The following is a 17,712-nucleotide window of genomic DNA, read 5'->3' as shown; positions in this document are numbered from 1 at the left end:
TAGAACATACAGAAATCACAGAAAATAATGTCGATGCGCACAATAACGCTATTTCTATGTTTAGCTGCTTCATGATCATGAAGAACTTTTTAATCTTCTAATTTAATTTGAAAGAATTTAGAACCTACAATTTTTAAACTTTTATTTGTAAGACTGTACGAGATAACACGTAGTGTTAACACAAGTGTTTAACATTTAATAAAATGCAGATGAAAGACTATACAAGCAGTCTCTTTTTTACACAAATCGAATGAATAAAATAATGTAAAACATGATATAAATCTATACATTATGCCAGGAATAACGGATGTTACAATTACATTTAGTCATTTAGCAGATGGGTTTCATCCAAAGCCACTTACACATGAGGTAAACAATAGATCCAATTGATTGCTGCTCTCTGTTGTTTTGTGTTTGTGTGCAGAACTCTTCACATGAAGAAGTGTATGACACCAGAGGATTATTGGATTAAAGTGTGTGAGCGCGGGAAACACAAATCAAAAATGCAATCTCACTAATATCTCAATTGTTTCTAACCAACAGACTATCTATCTTTTCATAGTCTCACACACGTCTTCTTTAGATGTAGATTCTGTCTCAGAGTGAGCTCAGGTTTGACTCAATGATCTGAGATGTAATAATTTCTAAAGAAACATCTGATGTCATTGAACTCATTCAAATCTCCTGAGACACTTTTGAGCATTTAAAGGCCTTTTGGCCCTTTGTGTGTGTGTGTGTGACCTTGATTTTATTATTATACTTTTTTAAATCTAAAAATGCAATATAAATTGTATGATCTTTAGGTTTCCCAAAACAAGGTGTTGGGTTAGGGGATAAAATATACAGTTTGTACAGTATGAAGATCATAACATCTCTGGACTGTCCCCACGGAGATAATAAACCAGACACGTGTGTGTGTGTGAGTGAGTTGAGTTGTGTGGTTATTTCTCAGGTTTTTCCCTTCTGTATCCAGGTCTCGTTCTGACAGTGTTTTTGTCAGATTCTCTGGCAGATGCTATTTGAAAAACTGTTCATCTCTCTCAGAAGACACCTGTGTAGATTCACAATACAGTAATAACACAGTGACTTCACTACATGACTGACCAACTGTACTGACATTAAACTGTGTCCTCAAATGAGCATCAATAGATAAAACTCTTCAGGTACATTGTTCATTAAACTTCTCACAAAATTACCTTCTATTGTCTCATCCTCTCCAGCTCAGTTTACTAAACCAGCAGACTGTTCATCTCTCTCAGAAGACACCTGTGTAGATTCACAATACAGTATTAACACAGTGACTTCACTACATGACTGACCAACTGTACTGACATTAAACTGTGTCCTCAAATGAGCATCAATAGATAAAACTCTTCAGGTACATTGTTCATTAAACTTCTCACAAAATTACCTTCTATTGTCTCATCCTCTCCAGCTCAGTTTACTAAACCAGCAGACTGTTCATCTCTCTCAGAAGACACCTGTGTAGATTCACAATACAGTATTAACACAGTGACTTCACTACATGACTGACCAACTGTACTGACATTAAACTGTGTCCTCAAATGAGCATCAGTAGATAAAACTCTTCAGGTACATTGTTCATTAAACTTCTCACAAAATTACCTTCTATTGTCTCATCCTCTCCAGCTCAGTTTAGTAAACCAGCAGACTGTTCATGAAACCCATCTTTTCTTTCCATCCGGCCGGTTTTAGCATTTCTCTCAAAGTCTTGTGCATTTATAGTAACTGTGTCAGAGCACAACTTACACAACATCTTTATGTTATGTTCATCAACTTCACTGTTAGTTGCATAAATATGGATATCTGTACTATCATCTCCTTCACCAGTTTCACATTGTTTAAGCACTGATACATCTTCTTCAAGCATTGGTTCTCCTTTCTTATGAACCCTTAAACGATTTAATAGTTCTGCAAAGTGTTTGTCCTTCTGTCTCATAATCTCTGTGAGCTCAACAAAACTGAAGTTAGTTTCCCAAAGATTCACGCTGTTCATTGGCTCAGTGTAAAGTGGTTTTCCTTTAACAGGTGACAGCTGATAAAAATCTCCGACTGCAATGACACAGACTTTTCCAAACGGTGAATAATCTGACAAACCTGTTTGTTTAATTTGTCTCAATCTTCCATGAATATATGCAAGAAGTTTATGATCAACCATTGAAATTTCATCAATTATTAAAAGTAGCAGTTTTCCCAATTTCGCTCTCAAAGAATTAATTTTTTCATCTCCAAGTGGTACATATGGCAGTGAAGCATTTGTTCCGATAGAGAAAGTGCTGTGGATTGTAGCAGCGTTTATATTATAAGCAGCAACACCAGTGGGAGCTGTTAACAGCACGTGTGTCTCATCTGGATTCTCTGACAGCTTTGAAAGGATGCGACTGCTTTCATACTGGATTGCTTTAATCAGTACAGACTTTCCCACGCCTCCTGGACCAGATATGAACAACTGAAACGGATCTGGGTTCTCACCTTGTACTTTTGCTAAACACCATTCACGTACTTTGTAAAAGATTTGTGACTGCTTTTCATTCAAAGAACGCAGCAAAATCATAGCATCTTGTTTTGTCATACCAGAAGGATTGTTTTCTATTCTGGAAACACCTGCGTTTGGTAAAAGATCAGGTATGACATCATCACCTTCCTCTGTTTCTGTTTGTTGTTTATCCTCCAGACATTGTAAACGCTCAAGTTCAGCTTCTGGACAGATTTCAGCCCAAGCATCTTCCATTGGTCCATGTTTTTCTAAATCATCTTGAGCTCTTTGTATTGTGTCTGCTTCTTTTTCATATGTTGCCATGTTTGTGTCCACAATACTTTTTACTGAATCTAGCGTCTCACACATTGTCACATAGCCAGTCTCATAAAAATCTTGATGGGAAGTAAAATTAACTGGTTTCAACTGACTTTGCATAAAATGAGGCAAAAACAATTCTAAAATGCTTTGAAAATAATTTTCTGGATTTTTTGTAGGTGAGAATCGAGCATATCGTACAACTGCACAGTCTGTGCGAGTTCTTTTTCTCACAAAGCCCATGTCATTTTCCAGTGTTACTCTGTTTGAACAAGAGATTTCAGATTTACTCAAAACTCTGTATTGTGATGCAAAGGTTGCTAAACACATTTCATTAAATTCTTCAGTTTTTGGACGAGCTCTGTATCTGTCTGTGATGCTTTTCATCCATATGTTATCATCATCATTGTCTTCACATTCAGCTTTTTTCTGTATGATGTTTAATGGTAAACTCATTTTCACTGTATTGGGACCAGTTGGAATGAAAACAACTTTTCTTGACGCCTCTTTTAGTCTCATGTTAGTCAATCGATAAACACTCTCTTGAGCTGACACCTCTCGATTATGTAAAAACACACTTCCAAGTTTTCTTAAAGCCTGTTTTGCATCCATATTGCCCTGATTGTGAGCTTCTTTTTGAGCGTTAGCCAGCAGCAATCCCATTTCTCTCTCTGCTTTAGAAATGTAGGAAACAATATACACAATACAACTGTATGCGTCGATCACAAACTGTATGTCCATATTTGCATTCCAGCACCGTAAAAGATCTGGATTATACTGATTCACCCACACGTCACTTGGTTTTCTTTTTAAAACAACATTTGTTTTCTTTGTCATTTTGCTATAAGCAGCTTCAAAGATCTCTTGATTTATACCAATAGATGCAAACAAAGAGTCGACTGAGTCAAAGACAGCATCAGGGTTCAACAAACATTCTTTAACTTGTTTCATTACAGTTTCAGCAATGTCTTGTGGTATTTGTTCGGAGTCATTAGACTTTTTTCCTTGATTTTCTTGTTCATCAGCCCCTTTTTTATCCTTGTCAGTCTTACTGCTTCTTGTGATGAAGGTGTCTTTGCTTGGTGGACGTGGAAAGTTAAATCGACATGTAGTACCTTTCTTTTTACATGTTTTTGAATGTCTTTTGCTGTGTTGTTGGACACTGCTCACAATTTAATGCATTTCCTCTTGTTCAGATGGCATTTCACAGGTGACATACTGATCAACAAATGCAACAACATCTTTATCATCATCTCTGTCAACCTGAGGGGCATTTTCAACCCAAAACAGACAGTGTGTATGAGGTGATCCACGTTGTTGAAATTCAATTCGATAGAAATAATCAATTACTTTTCCGATTGGTTGAGCTGGTGACATAATCACATCTTTCAGAAAGCAGTGAAATCGATGATCAAACATACGAGCAGCAGTTACTGGGTTACGTTTAAGCATTCCACATCTCTCAGACCAGTCCAGTTCATCCAGAGGTTTATCACATCTTTCTTGTGTTACAATAGTTTGCATTAGCTCTGTCCATCGTAAGTCTGCTGAAGAGAACGAACAAAACCAGGTGGGTATGCCTAACTGTCTCACCATTGCAAACAAGTCTTTCTGAACCACTTGCCAAAAAACAGGACTGCCTCTAATGGGCTTTAAGAATTTGTAACCCTGATCAAAATTCAAAATCTTTTGAAGTGATTCTTTATTTGTCAAAGTCTCTGAAGTGATTTGTCTTTTGTTGCCTGTGTTATAGCCTTTCCTTAAAGCAATAGATACATTTGAAATGACTTGATTCAGCTCAGACAAATATTGTCCATAAAAGATGTAGTCAAGGTTTTGAGCAAAACGTCCGTCTGCGTTTAGGATTCTATTATTCAAATACCTGGAGAGTGTTAATTTTTCAGGTCGTGAGTCATGAAACGTTCCTGAGCCTTTTGGAAACAGAACTGGAAAACATTTGGCTTCATTAGTGTCATCCATTAACATTCTCACTGGATTATTGCCCTCTGCTGGTGCAACAGCCATAATGCTTTCAAACTGCTGGTCGAGGAATTCTTGTGCGATGTCCACTGGTTGTAAACAGCTATCCATGAATAAACCATGCTGTTGTCTATCATGCAGCGTGCCGTCCTCAGTGATCTCATTGTCTTGATTCTCAGTATTGTTCTCTTTATCAACACACACATCTAAATCATGTTGTTTGTGATCAGTTTGTTCAATCATTTCCTCTTCTGTCTTATTCAGAGGATTAATCCAACTTTTGTTAAAGTCCACATCTAAATACCACTTGTTATGTTCTTTTAAGTATGACAGCGCTGTCTTTATCTTATCAGTATGTACATATTTATACTCATAATGCCCTTTATATGTCAATTTTCTCTTAAGTTTGACTCGAATCATCAAATCATCATTTTCTGATCTCGGTAAGACATTCACCACATCTGTAACATTAGATGGAACACAAGTCACTGGTCCATGAACACCATTCTGTCCTCCACGTGGTAAAGCCAGCATCTTCATGAATGGAATGTGCTTTGCTATTAGATGTTGCTCAAGAGAATTTAAACAGCTTAATTCAGCAGGAACAGGATCCAGAGCAAGATTATTTGCTACACTTTCAGCAGGCATTTTACCATCAGAAATCTTTCTATCACATGTGTGACAAATCCACAGAGATGCAGCAGGGGTGTTTTTATAAACACAGTCTTCAGTACAATCTTCATTAAACTTATGCAGATAATTCAGTGTTACACATTTTTCTGCAATATTGCCGACATGGGCTGATCTTTTTAAGTATGTATTTATTTTGCAATATTTGACCTGCATTTTAAAGCAACAACGGTGGCATACTGAACAAACATATTCAGGACCTGTAGATATTTTTTCTTTAAACTGTTTGATGACACAGTCAATCTCATTCCTTTTAATCTTAGCATTTTTATATTTCTGTATGTTGTAGTCAATCACCATATTTTTGTGTATTTCATTCTGACTGTATTTGTCGGCACTCTTCTTTTTCACAATGTCCCTGTGTCCTGGATTGGTGAAATACTTTTGTATGCTATATTGTTTCACAGTCTCACGATGCGCATCATTGGATTTATATTTATCTATACTATATATTTTAACTTGTTCTTGATGCTCTTGATTTTGTTTGTATTTTTCAGTGCTGGATTTCAAACGTTTCTCTTTGTAAGTTTCATCCTCATGATATCTTTTGTTAACATTGTCTTTAATCCTCTGTTTTAAGTCATCATTAGTGCTGTACTGGACTTTCTGTCTGTTTAGCCTACGTTGATGTGATTTAAGTTTTAACGATACATTCAACTCTTCCCATGTTGATTTACAAATGCAAGCACAATTACCATCTTTCTCCTTTACACACACAACAACTTCATAATGACAGTTATTAACATGTTTCAGGTAAATCCCACTGTATTGGCAGCCATGTCTGTTTGATAAAACATTTGAGGATGAATATTTAAGCCATTTGTCTCGACTGTATGTAAATATGTCAACACCAATTAAATCACAAGTTGCCTGAATCTCAAGTTCTGTTGCCCAGCTGCCCAGATACTTCATTCTTGATGTAGAAATATAATCTGCTACAGAGCTGTTTCCTTCTCTAAGACACTGGATGTACTTTGATTGATTTTGTAGAATGTGTGTAACAACAGCACGTCTCACTTTTCTATGTTCTTGTTCACTTCCATTTACAGCATATGATACAGAACGAAAAAAGCAGTTCCCATCAGCTACAATACTTTGGGTCTCACACGGCTCAGCCATTTCAAAAATCTCATTGGCATTGTTTTGCTCCCTTTCAATGTTTACAATGTTCAACTTCAAGCAAACACTTTTTTGTTGCTGCACTGTTAACGGACTGAACTGGAAAGAGTCATTGACAGTTAGTGAAATAAATTCAACATCAGCTGTATTTTCATTTGTTGACTCCAGACAAGGTACCACAAGTGTCTTTTCAGTCGACATTTCCTCTGTGCTTGTGAGATCAATCAAACAGTCATCGCAGCTAACATCGACTTCCATTTCAGATTTTACAGCATTTTCTATGACTACTGGACTACACACAGAGAAACGATGCATGTCAATCCTGACTGCATTCACCCCAGTTACTTCAAATGACGTACCTTCTGCTTTCACTGATGCTCCAAGTTTATTGAAATGTGTGCACAGAGACCTCATGTCACGATGGAAAACCACTACACTCTTACCCTCAGATGCTTGGGTCCCATCAGAATTCCTTGAGTGTGGATCAAACACTGCATACCAGGAGCCTTGTCTGACTGCTGCACATATGTTATGCTGTATATTCACTAAACATGCATCAAAACTCTGAAATGTTCGAGTCACTGCTTTATCTAGAGACATGTAAACATCACACAGAGATTTGTCATACTTGTGAACACCAAAGACGCCAGATATGGTTGTACCATAGTTTATTGAGAAAGGACAATCATTCAATGTGTGTACTTTCGGCAGCTCCTCAATATATATGTAGCCATTGATGTCATCACTGATGTTTCCTGCAAGGTTCATATCAGAATAAAACTGGTCCCCATGCGTTAAGACAGAATTAATGTCACTGGTGCTCCACTGCAACACATTTTTCATTTTACACATCAGGATTGCAGTTAAACTGTTAACACCACATTGCTTGCCATAATTCACAAAACGAGCATCTCCTTGATGGAAAGAGCCTGTGATGTAGGGTTTCTGTGGAAACAAATCAAAAACATCATTCATTGTCATTTTAGAATCCTTCTGAGACTTTGGTTCAGGGTACTTTTCAGGGTTCTTTTCAGGGTTCTTTAAAGGGTTCTTTAAAGGGTTCTTTTCAGTTTTAGGCCCATTGTGTGATACACAATGTTCAGTTATTTCTGCCAATTTTTTAAGAGGTGGCAGAGCCTCTTCAGGAACAGCAGCCATCCGGTCCGCGATCCTCTTCTTGGCTGTCTGTGACCTCACGCTTTTCTTCGTACGGGGCATTCTGCACACAAAAACAGATAAAATTACACATTACTTTACGCTGATAAACAAATACAATACAATATGCATATTAGACTACATGATGTGATTTTGGAAAAACACAACATGTAGTGAATTTTTGTTTTAGATTTTGATAGCATTTCAGAGCTGGGTACCAGCCCTTCCAAAACTTTATTTAATATTTTGTAGGCAACAAAGTTATGGTTATTTGTAGTCGACTAACCATGACAATTTTCAGAAACAAAATTTGATAAAAACAGGTTCAAAGTTGTTCCTTGAAAATTGATCAAAATAAAAGCACGACAGTAAACTATCACGAATAAAAATAGTAATGTATACATTTAATATAGAAAACATTACTCTGTGTTGAAATATTCAAATGATATATTGTATGAAAACCATTTTAATAAAGTTAAATGAATGCATACTAAAAATAATACTAGATGCTCGTTAAGAATGACAGATCTTTCAGACGACCTCTCAGGACTGACTTTAAACACCCCTGGATTATTTGGTTACTTTGATCTGTAAACTGTCTTTGCAGTGTTAAGAGAGGGGCAGTTAGCAGCTGTCAGCAGTTTATCTCACTTGCGCTGGCATGTCCTAAAAATCAATTTGACGCTATAATTTTTTTGGAATAAACAATGAAAAATTTCCAATATGTTTTCTGACATGATAAACAACATGTTATAGAATAATATTTTAACAGAAATGCAAATTTGCACAGCAAAGCGCAGGCTACTCTTCAGGTTTTGCAATGAACCTGTTTATGAAAACATAAAATCAAAACCAGCTGTGGTCGGAGCATGCCCAGGTTTTGACAGTTGCGGAGAGACATCTATTCATTTGCGCGACTGTGCACATCTTCTGAACGCACATTGGGTCCAGCTAAACATTTTAATCTGGACAATGTCAACCTGTACGTTTTCCATCAACAAGTAGGAAAAAGTAACATTTTTATGGCAATATGAATAGGAAAGCCAAGGTAGGTTTAAACAGTTTGTTTCAAATGGACTGGTTAAGGACTGTACAGGTAAATACGCGACTAACTGAAGTTGTCACCGTAATAATGTAATATTTAACTTGTATCTTTTAAGTTTTCATTATTTACTGGTCTTTATTTAAAAAAATGTATGCTGTAGTGTGCTGTTTCACTGATGGATTTGCACATTAAATATGGACCAATGTTTTATCCTCATTTAAATCAGATATCATTTCAATTTCAAGTATTTAATCATTTTAAGTATTTAAATAAGGTCTATATTTCTTTTCCACTCATGGCAAATGTAATATTATAAATATTATTAATATAAATAATATGCATTTCCTGACCACCCTGGTCCATTTGTCCATTACCACTGCAGTGGTAAAAAACTGCCACCTTCAATCAACACTTTTTTTCGTTTTGACATGATGCACAATACACAGGTTCACCAAACACATATTTTGCATTCCTGCATCTGTGGAAACAACTTCATGAGGATGCAGATGAAATGCTGTGCTTGCTGCATCACCAACAAAATGCACATATAGTTACCTCAATTTACATATCATAAAAGATACAATATTAAAAAAATGAAAAATAATTAAATAGTTTTCAATTTTGTTGTCAAACAACTCCATGATTATTTGGTATGATTGCTTGTGCATTGATGCAGATTTTTTAAAACAAGTTAAGTTGGAATCAAAATGCCCATTTAAAGCAATAACTTAAGTACACAAATACACTTTCATCAAATTTCCTACTTGTTAACATCTACTGTTGGTGCAAAAGCAATACTAATTCAATTGAATGAAAATTTAGAAACAATACTTTTTAACATGATTACTGATGGTTACCAGCTATCATAATGAAAATATTTATAGACAAAAAAATTAAATCTTACCTCAAATCCACTTTCACTGTCTTCTACAATATACAAGAAAACAAGTATAAATCAACACACACGATTACACTTAACAAAGCTTATTATAAACTACTGTCTTAACCCAGTTAAACTTGTTTTAACATTAAGCTTGTCCATGCATGTTTTTTTATCACACGTGCTTAAAAAAACATCCGATTCATAGCACATGTACATGTGCAAATATGCGTCACCGCAGCAAAAACTTCTCCAGATAACGTACACAATATCTATAAGAAACTGCTTTATGATAATAAATTACACGGGTAAGATTTAAAAGCATAATCAACAGATTACCTTCGTTCCGTTCCAGTATAACAATCATGAGCAAATCAGTCTGCGTGCCGCACACATGGCAAACAATCAAGGGATTGTGGAAAATTACACTCCAATATAGTACAGAGACAAGTCACGATTATACCAATACCATTACTTATTTTACTGTGTCAGCGTGTTTGTATCTTTTAAAAACGTAAATGTATAACGGTGTTAATTTTTTAATAAAGAAAAAAAGATTGGGAAAGCATTGATAGTCTTTTGCCAGTGTCAAGTAGTTTGCAGACGACCCCTAACTAGCAAACTAGCTTAAATGTGTTTACAGCGAATTAACGAAGACTTAAACAAGTAAACTGTCATGTGGGTCGAATTGTACGCTGTAATACGTTACAAATAAGTCAATGTTTATACAGCTAAAGTCCAATAAAGTTCTTTTGACGTTTTTCACAGCTGAATATCCGTTTTACATCAAACATCTAATCAACGTGAAATAGGTACACGATATAACACGGTTATCGATAAAAATCACTTTGCCATATAAATGATGGTGAAGAGATGCACTTTATTTCTGTTTCTAATGAAGTTGATAGCAACGCTTATGAAAGTTCAGACAGAGAGCTAAGACCTGCACTTACCTCTAAGAAATCCAGGAATAGATGACAAGTCTTCTGTTATTTTGTTTAATGGCGGTTGGCAAACCAGCTTTTGATGTATATCCGCCACCTACTGAGATGGAGTGTGAAGACAATGGAGTGAGAAAGTGCAAAATACTACCATGGAGACTTAACAACCGTAATATATATATATATATATATATATATATATATATATATTAACCTTTATCCCAGCGGGCACCTCGATGTCAATTTGATGTCAAATTTCAGACAAGATTTGATCAAGATGGTGCACCACATCATTTCAAATTCAAATCATACATTAAATTCTTCAAGGTTTTTAATGAGGTGAAAATATGAGGTTTATCCCATACTGAAATTGGTTAATGTAAGTATAGCCCAATATGTTTGACATTGAAATGATGTCAAATCAACGTTGCATTATAGGCATTCATTTGATGTTGTATTGACATCATATTGACATCAATGTAAATCCAGTTGAAATAGCATTTTTCTTCTAACTGGCCCCTCAAAATGCATCTATTTGTCACATCTTTTGAAGCAGTTGTTGGATTTGTACATGAAAGTGGACTGCTGTAACTTCTGTGGTAAAAAACACTTTTTTTAAAAGTATGTAAATACTCATGCTGAAATATAAGGAAACAGTGATTGTTCAATTTTACAAGAAAATATACTGATTTGCCAATAATACATTCAGATGTAATTACAATTTAAAATATTAAAAACAAAAGCAGCATTTTTGCTGTAACCCCACATAAAGTATTATGTATCCTTATTTTTGTTATTTATAGTGATATTATATTACTGTAAAATTAGAAAAACATTGCTGTAATTGAAAATACTCATAAAATTGTAATACCTTATAATGTCTGTACCATTTTTACAGTATTACAACTTCATGTTCATTTTAGTCAAAAAACTCTTATAACTTTTTTATTATTTTTTATAAATTTTTATTTTTCCTTAATTTTTATTAATAATCATTAATTAATCATTAATTTTATTATGAAAAATGTTGGGCCTACAATGCCCATTTATTATCTGTCTTATGTATTTCTTAATACCACCTGTAGACGGCGCCATGGCCTATTTCACATTTCCGGGTTTCTCAGCAGCTGAAGTTAGTGAATGGACTACAACAATTAATTTATTTTTTGTGTGAAATTTGATGCAAATGTAGTATAACATATTATTTTATACATACACGTAAAAATATAAAATTTATAAAAATATTTGGAGGATTTACTACGTTGACCGTTGAAACGTACGTCATCACGTCTTCCGTAGAGGCCAGTGTTTGATATGCGGTCGAAGCATTGGAGAAGGTTGTCGCTTTTTATCAGGTGAGTAATAAACATCTCATGGAATAAAAAATACGTTATATTGGGTAACTTTGAAAACCTAGAAGATTGTGTTTTGATGAAATATATGACTTGGCGATATATTAGAATCTGGTGAATTGAAATATCCCGCCAGAAGTACCGTGAAGATTTCTGAGGTAATGTTAATGTGCGATCCATTAAGCGTGTAACGTTGAGTTAACGATTTAGAAATGTCAGTGAGTAATGTTAGTTTTGCAATTAATATTCGGATAAAATAAAAATGCCCTCATTTGAATCTCTTTACCGATGCTATGCGACAAAGCGAAACATACCCATAATTATAATTCATAATTTGATACACACTGATGAAGTGTTCTAAAATGTCCTGGTAGAAGGTCCACTGTGTCAAGCAGGACCAGCCCACACTACTAAAGGTACCAAAAGCTGGTTCAATGACCATTTGTGTTACTGTGCTCAAAGGAAAACTTCTCAGCTGTTCTGGTCACTTAGTTGTATTGTTCAACAATCTTAACAATCATTGAATACTGATATGGTTGTCTTTTTTTTCAGAATTCTTACAAACAAATTGATGTCAACAATGAATATGGATGGCTCAGGGCTGAAGAAGGCCTTTGGAAAACACGGCTATGTCGTGTTATAATAGGTACTACATTACTTTTCTTGTATGATTAGAGGATGTAGTGTCTATCAACATATGCTACATTTTAAGTAAATTAAACATGTAATGCTTCAATTACAATCTTGTCTTAGTAAACTGACACATTTAAAACATTTAACAACTCTTAAATATTTGCAAGTAGTGCACATTTCTAAATTTAACAGATACTTATTTAAACCTGGGAACATCTTAGTGTTAATAAACATTTAAGAGCAGCAACTTGCATTAACTTCTATGTACAAGTGATGGTTGCTGAAAAATGTTAGGTGTATTTTAATGTCTTAAAAGGTGTGCTAATTGTGGTTTCATCTTCATTTAGGTGCACTACAGCAGTCCAAACCTTCATTATCAGAGGCTGAAATAAAAAAATACAGCTAAAAAATCTCCGGTCTGCTCCCGATAGATGTGGGGGTATGGGACGACAAAAGGGGAAATCGGCGATTGATGTGTGTTCAGATTCTGAATAAGTAGGCCTTAAGCCAATTGTTTATCAAAATTATTTTTGTTCATTTGGGATATGATCTGGGAAAACCCATCACATGGTGAAATAAAAAATACTGGTTTTAGTATCATATGAAAGCTATTAAGCCCTTTCCAAAACTGTTTTTATTTAATTTACAAATTGTTTTTATGGAGTGGGTGGTCTAGTGGGTTAAACCACTGAACTGGTAAATCAAAAGGTTGCTGGTTCTATCCTAGTAGCCACCACCAGTGTGTTGCTCAAGGGGGATTGTCCCTGTAATAAGTGCACTGTAAGTCGCTTTGGATAAAAGCATCTGCTAAATAACTACACGTAAATGTAAATGTTTTTAACAAATGGAAAGGGCTTGAGAGCTTTCATATGATATCAAAACCTGTAATATGTACAATTTTATCATGTGATGGCTTTTTCCAGATCACTAAATATTTATATATTAATTTAAATGTTAATATTTAATTTAAATGTAATTCAAGGAGGATTTTATATTTATTAGTGGTTTAAGAACATTTTAAATTTCTGGAATTGTAGCTGATTGTATTTAATAAAACATGTCTTACATTAAGTACTGTTGTTTCATTATTTATTGGTCTAGAATAGGACATCAATTTGTTAAAAAATGTAAAAGAAATTGCTAATCAAATTAACGTCAAAATTTGATGTCAATTTGATGTCAAATTTTGACATCGATTTGATTTGCATTTTTGACCAATTCTTTGATGCCGATGTTTGACGTCAATTTGATGTCTATTTAACATCAAATGCCCACTGGGATACATATGTATATTTTACAAACGTGACTCTCTCAGAAAGCTTAATAAAATAGGGTATATTTTAGATTCTTTCTATTCACTCTGAAATAATTCTTTAAATGTTAGTTGGACTTTCAATTCTTTAAGATCTTCAACAAGTTGAGTTCTCTCACAAATATATCCCTCACGATGTAGTAACAGGTGCTTCACTGTTTCTGTCACTCCACACTGCTCACACCCGCTTGTCTCACTTTTCCCCATCATGTGCAGATGTTGGTTTAGTCTGGTGTGCCCAATACGTAGACTAGATATAATAGTGTCATCTCTTCTGGTTCCATATTTACTCCTTTCACTCTCTACCTTTTCTTGGATACTTAAAAGGTGTCTACCCTTTAACTCTTTATTCCATTTCTCTGGCCATATTCTTAAAAAAGCAGTCTTTATTATACACTTCGCTTCAGCTTTGGTTAACAATTTTGATATCAACTTCAATCTTCTTCAATCCCTCCCTTGCCATTTTACCAACCGACTCGTTCCCTTCCACTCCTACATGATTTAGTACCCATATAAATATAATATATGTATCTAGCGAATTAATTCTCTGTAAGATGTCTTGTCTAGTATCTGATTTGCCACTTTTTAAACTGCACAATGCTGAACAAAGTTCAGAGCAAACGAACACATTTTTGATATTTGATTTATATAAATGTGACGTTTTAACTGGGGTATTCTGTGGGTAATACAAAATCTAAACATTTCTAATAAGGAACAGGAACAGTGTTCAACAGTGCCAGGTTGTTTATGAATTATTTTTTATTTTTCTGCCTTTGGAATATTCTTTTATACGTGACAGCTGTAGTCCCAATTTTGAAGCGAAAAAAAACAATGGAGACCTGCTCGAGACAAGGGTTCGTGAACAGACTTGTTCGACATGATGCGGCGCCGTAAGATCCGAAAGGTAGATGTCATCACAGTACCGGGAGATAGATTGGAAACCAAACTTTTAATAGTTTTTCGAATAACTCTCGCGACACCTTGACGTCATCCGACTGTCCGATCTTGCAGCACCGCATCAAGTCGAACGAGCCTAATTTCTTGAATCAGGATACGAAGCAGTCACGTGAGTTTATGCAAAAACGAAGCTTCAGATGTCACTGATCAGGTGATTATGGCAAAACGAGTCAAGCTACGATAAAGGGCTTCACTGTGAGATGCGTCGTTGTTTTATAGAAGCTTCGCAGCCTCAGTGTCAACTAAACCTCTCTAAAAGTCTTGATGAGAATTATCAATCAAATTCCCTATATATTAATTTCAACGATTATACAAATGTAGAAACCTAAATATTGTGTTGAACTTCACACGTCATACCACTAGGTGGCGAAAGTGCGTCTGAGCACCTGTTTACCAATTACACGAAACACGTCGTCAACACGTGCTTTCTGCTGCCTTATCATAACACTCTGAACATGGACAACGCATGTCAGCCAAAAATGACCGAAGCTGTGTGTATCAGCGGATACATTCACGATGTTTCTCCGGTAAAAACGTCGAAACGAAACAATAAATATTTCAATGCTGTTTGTCAAAATGGAAGAGATGAGTACCATGACATAGTCGTCTTCACCGCCGACAAACATGGAACATTCACCTCAGCAGCGGGAAATAAAACGGCTATTAAAATGAACAACGTGAAAAGAGAACTGAGTAAGTAAAAATTTTGTAATCTTTTAAAATTACATGTCGCAGTACTGTAACAATAGGGATGTAAATTCAAAGTAAACCGATTGTTAATCGATTATAATGTGACAATTCAATCCGGTTGAGATGTTATATGAATCGCAATACCTCGGTTTCCCGCGGATAAATAAATTGTTGACGGCCGAAACCGTCAAATGTCGTACCATCTCAGTCTCTCGCCAAAATTATGTAGGGAATCTTCATAAGAAATACTGCGTGCGTTTAACGGACTGTTATTAGTAACTGCAGTTGCGACATTACGCCACAATGCAATTGCTGTTTCTTTATGAGCACACTGATGTGCTAAAACAGTTGAAGAACAAGATCTAGCCTGTGTTCACGGTTTTTTGTTTTGCATCGCATCAACATACATTTAATTTCTTAATTCTCTTAAATTAACATGACGTACATCATTGTAATGCTTTAACTGTGCAGATGGATCGTTGAATCAGCGTATACTGTACACAGCGAGTTCGCCAGTATAAACGCACATTGTGTTCAGATGATTAGCACTAGTGATGGGTCGTTCGTGAACGATTCGTTCGAATCTTAAATGTGACTCGGGAAGAACGAGTTGTCTTGGGAAGTGATTCGTTCAGTCGCGCATGCGCATTGCGCAACACGCTCCGAACGTTTAACAAATGTAATCAGAGCCGGAAAGAGAATTGATTAGTTCACCTCTCGAGTCTTCGGGTTCGAGTGGTTCGTTCATCACGTGACATCTCTGCACGCTAAACAAAATCAGTAAGAGCCGGAAAGAGAATTGATTAGTTCACATCTCGAGTCTTCGGATTCGAGTCGTTCGTTCATCATTCGAGTCTTCGGGTTCGAGTGGTTCGTTCATCACGTGACATCTCTGCACGCTAAACAAAATCAGTAAGAGCCGGAAAGAGAATTGATTAGTTCACCTCTCGAGTCTTCGGATTCGAGTCGTTCGGTCTTTTGTAATGTGATGTGACCGATTTGGACAGAGAAATTAGCTAATTTACAACCTTCTTAACAAACGGGTGCATAGCCTAGTCCTACTGTTTGTCTATTGATAGACAAAGACTGTGAAATGACAAATTAATCAAGTTGTGAGGTGAACTAATCATAGACTATATACCCATGTAAACAAGTTTTTTTCTATTTATTATATCATCTTTTCTGTTTATTATAGCATTATAGTTTTGTATTGGTTGTAATGTGATCAATGTTTGCATAAGTAGTAGATTTGTTAAGAAAATGACATGTGACATTTTAATTATACTTTGCTAAAATCAACGAAAGGAACGATATGAAACGAAAAAAGATTCGTTCATTTTGCTGAACGAGACTCAAAGGTCCGAGTCAATAAAATGATCCAAACTTCCCATCACTAATTAGCACACGATTGACTTATTTCAACACACTCATTTAAACTATTGAACTTTTCAGTCATTAGCGAATAGAAGAAATCATTGAATCATTCAAAGTGAACCACAGACAATCCAAGATGTGAATGAGCTTTACTCATTTAGAAAGACTGGTTAATTCAGTTGACTATTGTGGGCTGAAAAGTAAATTGAAAATGATAAAAAAAGCCTTATTACATAAAAAAAAATCTGTTTGGTTGAATAAAAGTAATGTTTTAAATAAGTTAATAATGTCTTTTTTACCTAATTTTATAAGAACTTTTAATATGTCAAACTCAAAGTCACTTTGGTTAAGCCACTTAAAAATACAGTATTTTAAACGGCAGGGACCGCTGTGTTTACTGGATACTTTGAATTTGATTTCGTATAAGGGAAGAAATCCTAGAAAAGCATATTTTGTTTATATTATAGAGAGTTGTATTTCATATATTTTTATTTATTTGTAAATTGTTTTTAAATTGCAGTTTTGTTACTTGACATGAAATATATTTTTATATTACAAACAAATGTGCAGCATTTGAGAAATAATAAATAGGCATTTTTTGGTAATTTTTTTATTTGTCTCAACTGTTTTTTTAAATAAGCTGTGAACAAATGGTATCGTGGCATCAGTATAGTGAATACAAATATCATTGTATCGTGAACTAAGTAAATCGTTACATACCTAGTAAACATTCAATGTACTTTGCAGTATGTCATTACTATCATAACAT

At 35.1% G+C, this 17,712-nt stretch overlaps 2 long non-coding RNA genes across 3 annotated transcripts; one reads left to right on the top strand and one right to left on the bottom strand.

The window, feature by feature from the left end:
- Positions 1–7,255: 7,255 nt before the first annotated feature.
- LOC130429365 (uncharacterized) lies at positions 7,256–10,691 on the bottom strand. 2 transcript variants are annotated; one of them, XR_008907584.1, is made up of 3 exons: positions 10,638–10,691; positions 9,709–9,731; positions 7,256–7,823 (listed from the first exon to the last, which is right to left on the bottom strand). It is a non-coding gene; the product is annotated as an uncharacterized LOC130429365 (long non-coding RNA). The 2 variants fall into 2 exon arrangements; XR_008907583.1 differs by having other exon boundaries at positions 10,024–10,665.
- A 1,239-nt stretch (positions 10,692–11,930) lies between these two features.
- On the top strand, positions 11,931–13,503 carry LOC130429362 (uncharacterized). Its single transcript, XR_008907579.1, has 3 exons — positions 11,931–11,980; positions 12,530–12,623; positions 12,958–13,503. It is a non-coding gene; the product is annotated as an uncharacterized LOC130429362 (long non-coding RNA).
- The last annotated feature ends 4,209 nt before the right edge of the window (positions 13,504–17,712 follow it).

The sequence above is a fragment of the Triplophysa dalaica genome, chromosome 10, assembly GCF_015846415.1.
Source record: "Triplophysa dalaica isolate WHDGS20190420 chromosome 10, ASM1584641v1, whole genome shotgun sequence".
NCBI lineage: Eukaryota > Metazoa > Chordata > Actinopteri > Cypriniformes > Nemacheilidae > Triplophysa > Triplophysa dalaica.
The sequence above is the reverse complement of the archived record's forward strand: the minus strand, read 5'-3'. Positions and strand labels throughout refer to the sequence as shown.